We start from the raw sequence: 11,307 nt of genomic DNA on the forward strand, positions 1-11,307 counted from the left end.
AGTGCAGTCTGTCCCTGGTCTGTCTCCCTGGCTATGGGCCTTCCTTCTTTGCCTCTTAGCCTCAGACTGTTGGCAAAGTGTCTCTTCAAACTGGGAAAGGCCATGCTGCACAGCCTGCCTCCAAGCGGGCCGCTCAGAGGCCAGGGTTTCCCACTTGTTGAGGTCCATCGCTAAGGCCTTCAGATCCCTCTTGCAGATGTCCTTGTATCGCAGCTGTGGTCTACCTGTAGGGCGCTTTCCTTGCAGGAGTTCTCCATAGAGGAGATCCTTTGGGATCCGGCCATCATCCATTCTCACGACATGACCAAGCCAACGCAGGCGTCTCTGTTTCAGCAGTGAATACATGCTAGGGATTCCAGCACGTTCCAGGACTGTGTTGTTTGGAACTTTGTCCTGCCAGGTGATGCCGAGGATGCGTCGGAGGCAGCGCATGTGGAAAGCGCTCAGTTTCCTCTCCTGTTGTGAGCGAAGAGTCCATGACTCGCTGCAGTACAGAAGTGTACTCAGGAGGCAAGCTCTGTAGACCTGGATCTTGGTATGTTCCGTCAGCTTCTTGTTGGACCAGACTCTCTTTGTGAGTCTGGAAAACAGACTGGAAAACAGTCTGGAAAACAGAGGCATACCTTGCGATAACACACATTCAGATCAATCATGATTGGTGATTGACTCCCGTCCTCCACTCCTAACATAGTAATTAACACAACAGCATTTCTCAGACTGTGAGTTGGGACCCACTAGGTGGGTTGCAAATCTATTTTGTGTGGGTTCACTTTCATTTCAATGTGTATTTTATTTTTAATATATTAAACTTGATGCTACCATGGCTTGTGACTACATTTGGGGGAATGTTACAGATATATACTTTTAACAAGCTATTATGTATACACTATTAACAATGATAGTCAATGGGGCTTACTCCCAGGTAGGGGTGGATAGGATTGCAGCCTTTGGGATGTTTGGGGAATTTTTTTTCAACAGATCAGCAACTGGTTGGGAGGGTCTTCATTATTTTAAATAAATTCTTAAACTTATACTTGTTATAAAATTTTAATTTACTTGATTGATTTGATTTTGTCATGTGGGGAGTGTTAAAAATTTTCCTGCTTGATGATGTCACTTCTGGCAATGACATCACTTCCAGGTTAATGACATCACTTCCAGTGCGTCATGACCAATTGTCATTCTTAAAAGTGGGTCCCGTGCTAATAAGTTTGAGAGTCCCTGTACAGTATTAATGAAAACAGTACACTCTTAATGCAGAGTGTAATCTGGATGTAGCACTATAGCTAACTATGGATAAATCAATTCATAAATGGAAGGCATTTACCATCTGAGAACAATTAAATGCTTTGGATCAGTTAAAGAATGGAAAGCAGCAAACTCAGATGACCAGAGGAAATATTACATAGTATTATATTGTCACATGCACATTCTGTTTATAATAATTGGCCTATTTTCTGCACATCTAATAATGAAATAATGAAAGATAATAAAAACATTCTCTCCAGTCACCTACTAAAAATGTTGTTTTATTAACCTTGTGTAATAACACAACCATGTGGAACAGAGGAGGGCTCATGGCGTGACCGAGGTGGGAGGGAGTGTGTCTTGGGGCACACAACTTGTGCCAGTATTCTATTCCTCTCCTCACCTCCTAGCGTGCCCCTTTTCCTTGGATTTGTGCCAACTCTTGAACTGGCCCAGGTCCAAGGTGACCTATTGGCAACCAGGAGGCTTACCCAGAGGCAAGGGTACCTTACCTCTCTCCAGTGGCTTAGCTAGAAGGGGTGCAAAGCAATAAGTTTTGCAGGGAGCCTCACTACAGCGTGCAAGCAGCCCATCCCCCTCCCCTTCAGAGCCATTCCAGCGGTTGGGAGCAAAATGGAGGCAAATGCAGGATGGAGCACATGAGTAGTCAACTTAGTGCTTTGCGCCCCTTCTAGCTATGCCACTGCCTGTCTCGTGCTTCCATATCAATCCTCCCCTTGCAGGATGCAATACAAGCCTTTCTGGTACAGTTGCATCCGCAAGGGGTGGAGGATATGATTGGCTTCTTAAATAACGTATGAAAAGTGCTTTGACAAAGTTGAGATTGTATACTAGTTTGGGGCAGGGACTTCTCTTGTGTGCTTCTGTTGTTACCAACCATGTAAACAGGTGGTAATGTGTGCTGTTGGCATCCTTCAGTCTCGGAAGACTATGGTGTCATGCTCTGAATGGTGGTTCTGGAACAGAGTGTCCTCTCCAGTGCGCAAAGCCTGGGTAAAGTAGGTATGGAGGATAGGCTGTTACCCATGCAGCAAATCCCCCCTCTCCATGTCGCTGAAATGGTCCAATGGAAAGGCAGAAGCCAATACAGTTGGTCACAGGAGTTGCCAGAACGTGACTGTGTTCAGCCACGAACTGCCTCAGGGACTCCAGCTCCGGATTTTGCCTCAAGGTTGACTCCTGAAGCCTTTTCCATAATTGGATGTAGCCTCAAGGCAGTGGAGGTTTGGGATCAGAGTTTTCCTTCTCTCAGATGAGCTGCCTTCCCAGGCTGACGAGTCCCATCTACCCGGTGGCTGTTTAGTCGCCTCTTATGACAAGTACAGCCAAACTGAGGGCCTATTCTTATCCCCAACCCCCAGGGGTAATGTGTGCATGCCTAGATGAATGATCAATACTTGACTTGAACCTACAAGCTTCCTCCTCTCAGGATCATGTCCTCTTCCTTGGGTTGGTTAATTTAAAAGGAGGGGGAAGGCCACTGTTTTTGCTGGCAGATTGTGCTAAGCTGCTGGTGCAAATAAAGTGCAGCCAGTTACTGTTTCATATTGGTTTGTTCTGCTCTGGTTGTCAGTTTCTGGGCTCAGTTCAAGGTGCTGGTTCCTGAATGGTTTGGGACATTGGTGCCTTCGTCCATAACTCTCCCTTGGGCAGTTTGTTCAGCACTTGAGACCCTGCTCTATGTACGCTTCCTGGCTAAGGTCTAGAAGGTGTTCTTTAGGAGCAGGGTCTCCTCTGGAGTGGCACCAGCTTTATGGAATACTGTTCTCAGGGAGGGCCTCTGTGTCCCAGACACAATGATGGGTCTTGAAGAAGGCCTTTGGGGTTTGCAGGTGTTGTCTGACCTATTTTCAGTTGTGCTGATCAATCATTGCTAGTTTAATGAGGCCTCGTTCTCTGCTTCTCTTCCACAGATGTACATTTTTATGGATGGTTTGCCATCCAGAATGGTGGGTTCTTTCCCTACGTTTACGTCCTTGCATTTTAATAATTCTGTGTCTTGATGATTTTGTATGCAAGCTGCTTCTATTTTCTAAAGATAAACCAGGATGTAAATTTTTAAAATGAAATAAGATATCCTCTCCCTGTTTTGAAATATATGGAATAATAATGGTGGCCCACCTGGATCCTCAGGATACAGAGATAATGAAGCACTTTGAACACTCAAAGGGGACAATAGGAATGCTAAATGTAAGTTATAAAGACACTCTCCTAATCTCCAAACACTGAGCTCTGCTCCCACCCAGCCCAGGGGCAAAGTCTTTTCCTGACTGTCACCACTGATGGTTCTTCTATTGCTAGAAAGGAAGGACATTCTCAGTCCAGGCCATGGAGACCTCCCTCCCTACAGCCTGGGCAGAGCTCCAGAGGCACCATTGCACCTGGAACTCAGCTTGGATCCCCACTTACTTTGCAGCACCCCTTCAACAGATAGCCATTGAGAAGGTGGCTGCCTGCTTAGAGAATTTGGAGGCTCACCCCCCAGCCAGCCCTTCCCCCCTCCCAGCAAGAGAGACTCCAGTTCCTGCTGCCTCCTGGTCTGTGTTCAACAATGCTTCTTCCTTCCCCTGCACCTCACCAGATTTGACTGCTGCACTGGGAAATGTGGTTCATACTATTCATGTACATCGTTAATGCAATTAAAGCTCTGTGCATCTAGATGGTGAATGTCTGATTGTTTTGCAGCTGCATTTTCCCTCCTCCCAGCTCTTTTCCTTCTTTGTTGCACACAAATAAACTCTGCTCTTCAGTCCAGTCCCCAGTGCATTCAGTGTTGCCGGTGCTGTCTGCTGCTGACCACTTTCCCCCTCTTGTTTCCAAACTGCAGTGGGTCTTATTTTGCCACCAATGAGGAAGTGAACACATATGGCTTCCAAGATAAGAGATTTATGCTTGCTGTCTGTTGAGCAACCCGGCCACTTTCCATAGGAGCTGGCCTGTAATCGACATGGTGCGTAAGCGGCCCAGCTTTTGATTGTTCCTGTGATTTTTTCCGCCCCCGCGGCTCACTGCTTTCCCCCCCATCACCCTATTTGCAAAGGAAAAACTGCAAATTTCCTGCAGAATTGTTTTATTTTTTAAGTGGAGGGGGTTTGTTTAGATGATCTTCGTTTTCATTGAGGCTGTTTAATATGAACCTAAAAACTGGTCCCATAAGCTGCGTCTGTGCAGTCAACGGACACTGGAAAGGAAATGCAGGCCAAGTCCTTTCACTTTTCCTTTTAGGCCCAAACTACATGCGATGACGGCAGCAGATCCAACTGGGCTGGTTTAGACAATTGCTCTATCCAATAAAGATGTGATTACGGCAAACACACATCCTGGCTCCTCCCCTTGCATCCAGGCCCATGTTTTTAATTGTGTTGGTTTTTTTCATCACAAGTATGCTTGTGTAGACGGGTGGTTAAGACTAGGGCTGCAATCCTATGCATGCTTTCCTGAGCATCAGCCCCATTGAACTCAATGGGACTTTTTTCTGATTTGACACACATAGGATTGTGCTGTAACCCAGCAATTTTCAACATCTTTTCAACTTCATGGCACTGTCCCATTCAAATATTCCAACTCCCTTCTAACGCCCACTTTTTGGCTAATTAATACCCTCCTTTTCCAAGAACAACAGCTGTGGTATGCAAAGAAATGAACAGAACTCCTTATCAGTTGAGCAATTAACAAGAATTTATTGCTACAAACACAGACACTCCTGCAAGTCTTCTTGTCCAGAGGCTTTCCCTCCCCCAAACTCCACTTAACTCAGTGGGTAAAGGTCCAAAGCCTCCAGTCCAAGTCCAATCCAGTCTCCAAAGCACAGTCCAGTCTTCTGCAGCAGAGTCTCTCCTCTCCAGCAGTGTCCTCTCCAGCTGGGTGTCTCCTCCAGCAGGGTCCTGGCAGTCCTCTCTTCTGTGTCCTCCAGCAGGGTCCTGGCAGTCCCCTTCTCCCATAGGCATTGGTCAGGTTGGTCTGGTCTGGGGTCCCTCTGGCCAGGTAGTGTCTCCCTCTGGGTCAGGGTCATTCTGTCTCCTTCTGAAGCTGCCTTTTATCCTTGGATGTCTCATAATCCAAAATGCAGCTCACCTGTGAGCTACCTTGTTAGCCCCTTGTTAAGTCCAAATTAGGCTCAGGTGAGCCATCTCTTCAGTCCATGTCCATTCAAAGTCCCATCAAGGTCAAATGAAGCTCAGGTGTCCATCAGAGTCTCCATTGGCCTTGACTGATTACAGCTGTGGAGCCAGCGCTGCTCTTCCCAGAGCTGTCAAACAGCTGTCAAAACATGGAATCGCTGTCAACACCACATTATCCACCTGATGATCTTCTGATCTTCCATTACAGGCACACAGACCGCTATGGTCTTCTCTATGGCCTTTGCCTCCTTTGATGTCACTTCTGGCTTTGGGGAGGCTCATCCAGGTTTTGCAGCCTAGGGCAACTGTCTGCAGTAACAATTTGTCCATAGCTCTTCCTCCACTATTGACAGACTATAGAGCTCTGCCAGCAGACAAAGAGGAACAGACCAATTCATTACTACAGCCCTAGAAACAGGGCTGTAGAACCCAGAAGAGTTTTTCAGTGATTTTTCAAGTGCTGTACTCCAAATTCCTGCATTTGTGAACCTTTCACAGCACATGAATATAACTTGGCACACTGCTTGAAAACTGCTGGACTAACCATTCCCCTGCTATTAATTAATCATGTGATTCCTGTGATTAAGGAATTAGTTGGGAAGCAAGGGATGGGGCCATAAGCATTGCACATCCTTAATTTTGTGGGGCTGGCTGGGTTATTAAAGGGCTGTGGGTTCCCTTGCCTGCTTCTTGCAAAAGAAAAGGAGGAACCTTCAACCTTTCCCACTTTACTTCCCCACCAGATTGCAACAGGGGAGATGTAGCCCACAATATACCTAGATCTCTAGACACATTGAAAAGAAGGAGAGAGGGGGGCCTTTTTCCCAAGCCTTCCAACATTCTAAGTGCTGTTAGTGCAGAGTTCTACAATGCCACTTGCCATGGCAAGTGTGCCACTGCTTTCTGGGGATCGAGCCCTAGCCATCCTAAGATCTTTTCCAGGGGGTACCTTGGAGCTGCAGGGCTTGTCATGGGGATCACCCTGACATTGACATTGCAGCACCCTATCTTTTCTGCTGCATTGCTGAGGTTCCTGGAGCCCCACCTCAAAGCCAACAAGGTTTTTTTGGTCCCTGTGCCACCAAAGCACCCCCAGTGCCTCCATACTGCAGGCTCACGCTAACAACTCCCCCTCTCCACCCTTTTCAGGCCCAAACTTTGGGCTGCGGGGGAGGAGCAGAAGATTGCCCTGATATTGCACACAGGTGCAGCATGAATGCATGGGTGTGTTGGCAACCTTCAGTCTCGAAAGACTATGGTATCGCGCTCTGAAAGGTGGTTCTGGAACAGTGTCTAGTGTGGCTGAAAAGGCCAATTCGGGAGTGACAATCCCTTCCACACTGGGAGCAAGTGCAGTCTGTCCCTGGCCTGTCTCCCTGGCTATGGGCCTTCCTTCTTTGCCTCTTAGCCTCAGACTGTTGGCCAAGTATCTCTTCAAACTGGGAAAGGCCATGCTGCACAGCCTGCCTCCAAGTGGGCCACTCAGAGGCCAGGGTTTCCCACTTGTTGAGGTCCACTCCTAAGGCCTTCAGATCCCTCTTGCAGATGTCCTTGTATCGCAGCTGTGGTCTACCTGTAAGGCGCTTTCCTTGCACGAGTTCTCCATAGAGGAGATCCTTTGGGATCCGGCCATCATCCATTCTCACGACATGACCGAGCCAACGCAGGCGTCTCTGTTTCAGCAGTGCATACATGCTAGGGATTCCAGCACGTTCCAGGACTGTGTTGTTTGGAACTTTGTCCTGCCAGGTGATGCCGAGAATGCGTTGGAGGCAGCGCATGTGGAAAGCGTTCAGTTTCCTCTCCTGTTGTGAGTGATCTTACCCCTGGGGGCTGGGGGCCAAGAATAGGCCCTCAGTTTGGCTGTACTTGTCGTAAGAGGCGACTAAACAGCCACCGGGTAGATGGGACTCGTCAGCCTAGGAAGGCAGCTCATCTAAGAGAAGGAAACTCTGATCCCAAACCTCCACTGCCTTGTGGCTACATCCAGTTCTGGAAAAGGCTTCAGGAGTCAACCTCGAGGCAAAATCAGGAGCCGGAGTCCCTTAGGCAGTTCATGGCTGAACACAGTCACGTTCTGGCAACTCCTGCGACGCCGCTGGAACCAACCGTATTGGCTTCTGCCTTTCCATTGGACCATTCCAGCGACGTGGAGAGGGGGGATTTGCTGCATGGGTAACAGCCTATCCTCCATACCTTCTTTACCCAGGCTTCGCGCACTGGAGAGGACACTCCAACTTCGCCATACGGCGTCGGCACAACACGGGAAGCAGCAGTTTACCGGTTATAAGTCTTTGCTCGATTGGCGTAGAGCATGACGCCAGGGGCTGCTTCCGACGGTGGGAGAGATCATTGCATCTCATTGGGCAGCTACCGCCCGCCTTAAGCTGGGCAGTCCCCAGCCAGTAAGGTGTTGCCTCGCCACGGTCCGTTAACCTCATGGGGTGCGTGGGGTTTAGGGTGAAAACCGACAAGCGGATCGACAACTCTGCACCATGCAACAGAAAACAGAAAACTACTGCCCTAAAGCTGGGCACCTGGAACGTTAGGACAATGACACCTGGCTTCTCTGATGACCTGCAAGAAATAGACGACGCACGCAAAACAGCTGTCATCGACATGGAGCTGAGCAGACTGCAGATGGACATCGTCGCCCTTCAAGAGACTAGGCTGCCAGATTCCGGATCTGTCAAGGAGAGAAATTTCTCATTTTTCTGGCAGGGAAAACCACCAAACGAAACCAGGGAACATGGCGTTGGCTTTGCGGTCAGAAATACCCTGCTGAAATCCATCATCCCACCTACTGTGGGAAGTGAAAGAATTTTGTCCCTGCAGCTCCAGTCATCAGCAGGACCTATCACTCTCATCAGTGCTTATGCACCGACTCTGTCGTCTCCAGCAGAAGCCAAAGACAAATTCTATGATGACCTGGCCACCACTGTCAAGAAAATCCCTGTAAAAGAGCCATTGTTCATCCTCGGCGATTTCAATGCTAGAGTTGGTGCTGATAACAGTTCATGGCCCACTTGCTTAGGTCAGTTTGGCACTGGGAGGATGAACGAAAATGGCCAACGCCTGCTAGAGTTTTGCTGTCATCACGGTCTCTGTGTCAGCAACACATTCTTCAACACAAAGCCCCAACATAGAGTCTCTTGGAGACATCCAAGATCAAAGCACTGGCACCAGCTCGACCTGATCCTCACCAGACGCTCCAGCCTTCCCAGCATCAAGATCACACGCAGTTATCATGGTGCTGCCTGCGACACTGACCACTCCCTGGTGTGCAGCAGAGTGAAACTGCAAACAAAGCGACTGTATCACACGAAAAAGGAAGGAAGACCTCGCATTGATACCAGCAAGACCCGGGATCAGAGAAAAGTGGAGGAATTTGCACAAGCGCTTGAGGAATCTCTTCCAGGCCCGGCCGACGCAAACGCATCCAACAGATGGGAACATTTCAAGAATACCGTTTACAACACCGCCTTGTCCATATTCGGCAAGAAGACCAACAAGGCGGCAGACTGGTTTGAAGCCCACTCTGAGGAGTTGACACCAGTCATTGAGGAAAAGAGGAGAGCTCAAGCAGCATACAAGGTCTGTCCCAGTGAGCGCAACCTGCAGGTCCTCCGAACTGCTCGCAGCAAAGTCCAACAGACTGCCAGGAGATGTGCTAACGACTACTGGCTCCACCTCTGTTCCGAGATACAGATAGCAGCTGACACGGGCAACATCAAGGGGATGTATGATGGTATCAAGCAGGCCCTAGGTCCAACACAGAAGAAAATTGCCCCTCTGAAGTCTGCCACAGGCGAGGTCATCCAGGATCGGGCGCAGCAGATGGAACGCTGGGTGCAGCACTACTCTGAGCTATATTCCAGAGAAAATGTAGTCACCGAAGAAGCACTGAACAACATTGAGTGCCTGCCTGTGCTGGAAGAGCTTGACAGTGAACCAACCCTAGAAGAACTTCACGTGGCCCTGGACTCCCTTGCCTTTGGCAAGGCACCTGGAAAAGACAGCATCCCTGCTGAAGTCCTAAAATGCTGCAAAGAGATCATCGTCACTGAGCTGCATGAAATCCTCTGTCTCTGCTGGAGAGAAGGTGGAGTACCTCAAGACATGAGGGATGCAAACATCATCACGCTGTACAAGAACAAAGGTGACAGGGGTGACTGCAACAACTACCGCGGCATCTCTCTCCTTAGCGTTGTAGGAAAGCTGTTTGCCCGAGTTGTACTAAAGAGGCTCCAGGTACTTGCAGAGAGCGTCTATCCAGAATCGCAGTGTGGATTCCGAGCCAACAGGTCCACCACTGATATGGTATTCTCCCTTAGACAACTGCAGGAGAAATGCAGGGAACAACAACAGCCACTCTTTATAGCCTTCATAGATCTCACAAAGGCTTTCGACCTGGTCAGCAGAGACGGCCTCTTCAAGATTCTCCCCAAGATTGGATGTCCACCCAGGCTCCTCAGCATCATCAGATCCTTCCACAAGGACATGAAGGGCACTGTTGTCTTCGATGGCTCCACATCAGACCCTTTTGACATCCGAAGCGGAGTGAAGCAGGGCTGTGTTCTTGCACCAACCTTGTTTGGGATTTTCTTCGCTGTCCTGCTGAAGCAGGCCTTTGGAACTGCAACAGAAGGCATCTATCTCCGGACCAGATCAGACGGAAAGCTCTTCAACCTCTCCAGACTGAGAGCAAAATCCAAAGTCCAGCTGAAATGTCTGCGTGACTTCCTCTTTGCCGACGATGCAGCTGTCACTACCCACTCTGCCAAAGATCTCCAGCAGCTCATGGATCGTTTTAGCAAGGCCTGCCAAGATTTTGGACTGACAATCAGCCTGAAGAAAACACAGGTCATGGTTCAGGATGTGGACTCACCTCCCTGCATTACAATCTCTGAGCATGAACTGGAGGTTGTCCATGACTTTGTGTACCTTGGCTCAACGATCTCCGACACTCATTCTCTCGATGCCGAGCTAAACAGGCGCATCGGTAAAGCAGCTACCACGTTTTCCAGACTCACAAAGAGAGTCTGGTCCAACAAGAAGCTGACGGAACATACCAAGATCCAGGTCTACAGAGCTTGCGTCCTGAGTACACTTCTGTACTGCAGCGAGTCATGGACTCTTCGCCCACAACAGGAGAGGAAACTGAGCGCTTTCCACATGCGCTGCCTCCGACGCATCCTCGGCATCACCTGGCAGGACAAAGTTCCAAACAACACAGTCCTGGAACGTGCTGGAATCCCTAGCATGTATTCACTGCTGAAACAGAGACGCCTGCGTTGGCTTGGTCATGTCGTGAGGATGGATGATGGCCGGATCCCAAAGGATCTCCTCTATGGAGAACTCGTGCAAGGAAAGCGCCCTACAGGTAGACCACAGCTGTGATACAAGGACATCTGCAAGAGGGATCTGAAGGCCTTAGGGATGGACCTCAACAAGTGGGAAACCCTGGCCTCTGAGCGGCCCGCTTGGAGGCAGGCTGTGCAGCATGGCCTTTCCCAGTTTGAAGAGACACTTTGCCAACAGTCTGAGGCTAAGAGGCAAAGAAGGAAGGCCCATAGCCAGGGAGACAGACCAGGGACAGACTGCACTTGCTCCCGGTGTGGAAGGGATTGTCACTCCCGGATTGGCCTTTTCAGCCACACTAGACGCTGTGCCAGAACCACCTTTCAGAGCGCGATACCATAGTCTTTCGAGACTGAAGGTTGCCAATACGATGTGAGTGAAGAGTTCATGACTCGCTGCAGTACAGAACTCAGGACGCATAGACAAATAGAGGCAAAAATTATGGTGGCAGTGGTAGAGATGTGACCGGAGCTCTACTTTACACAACAAATCACCCTTGTGGCAGCAACAACAGCAAAGTAGAGAAATTCTGCCCTTTCTCTAGCTGCCTGGCACA

Source organism: Tiliqua scincoides, chromosome 5 (genome assembly GCF_035046505.1).
Source record: "Tiliqua scincoides isolate rTilSci1 chromosome 5, rTilSci1.hap2, whole genome shotgun sequence".
NCBI lineage: Eukaryota > Metazoa > Chordata > Lepidosauria > Squamata > Scincidae > Tiliqua > Tiliqua scincoides.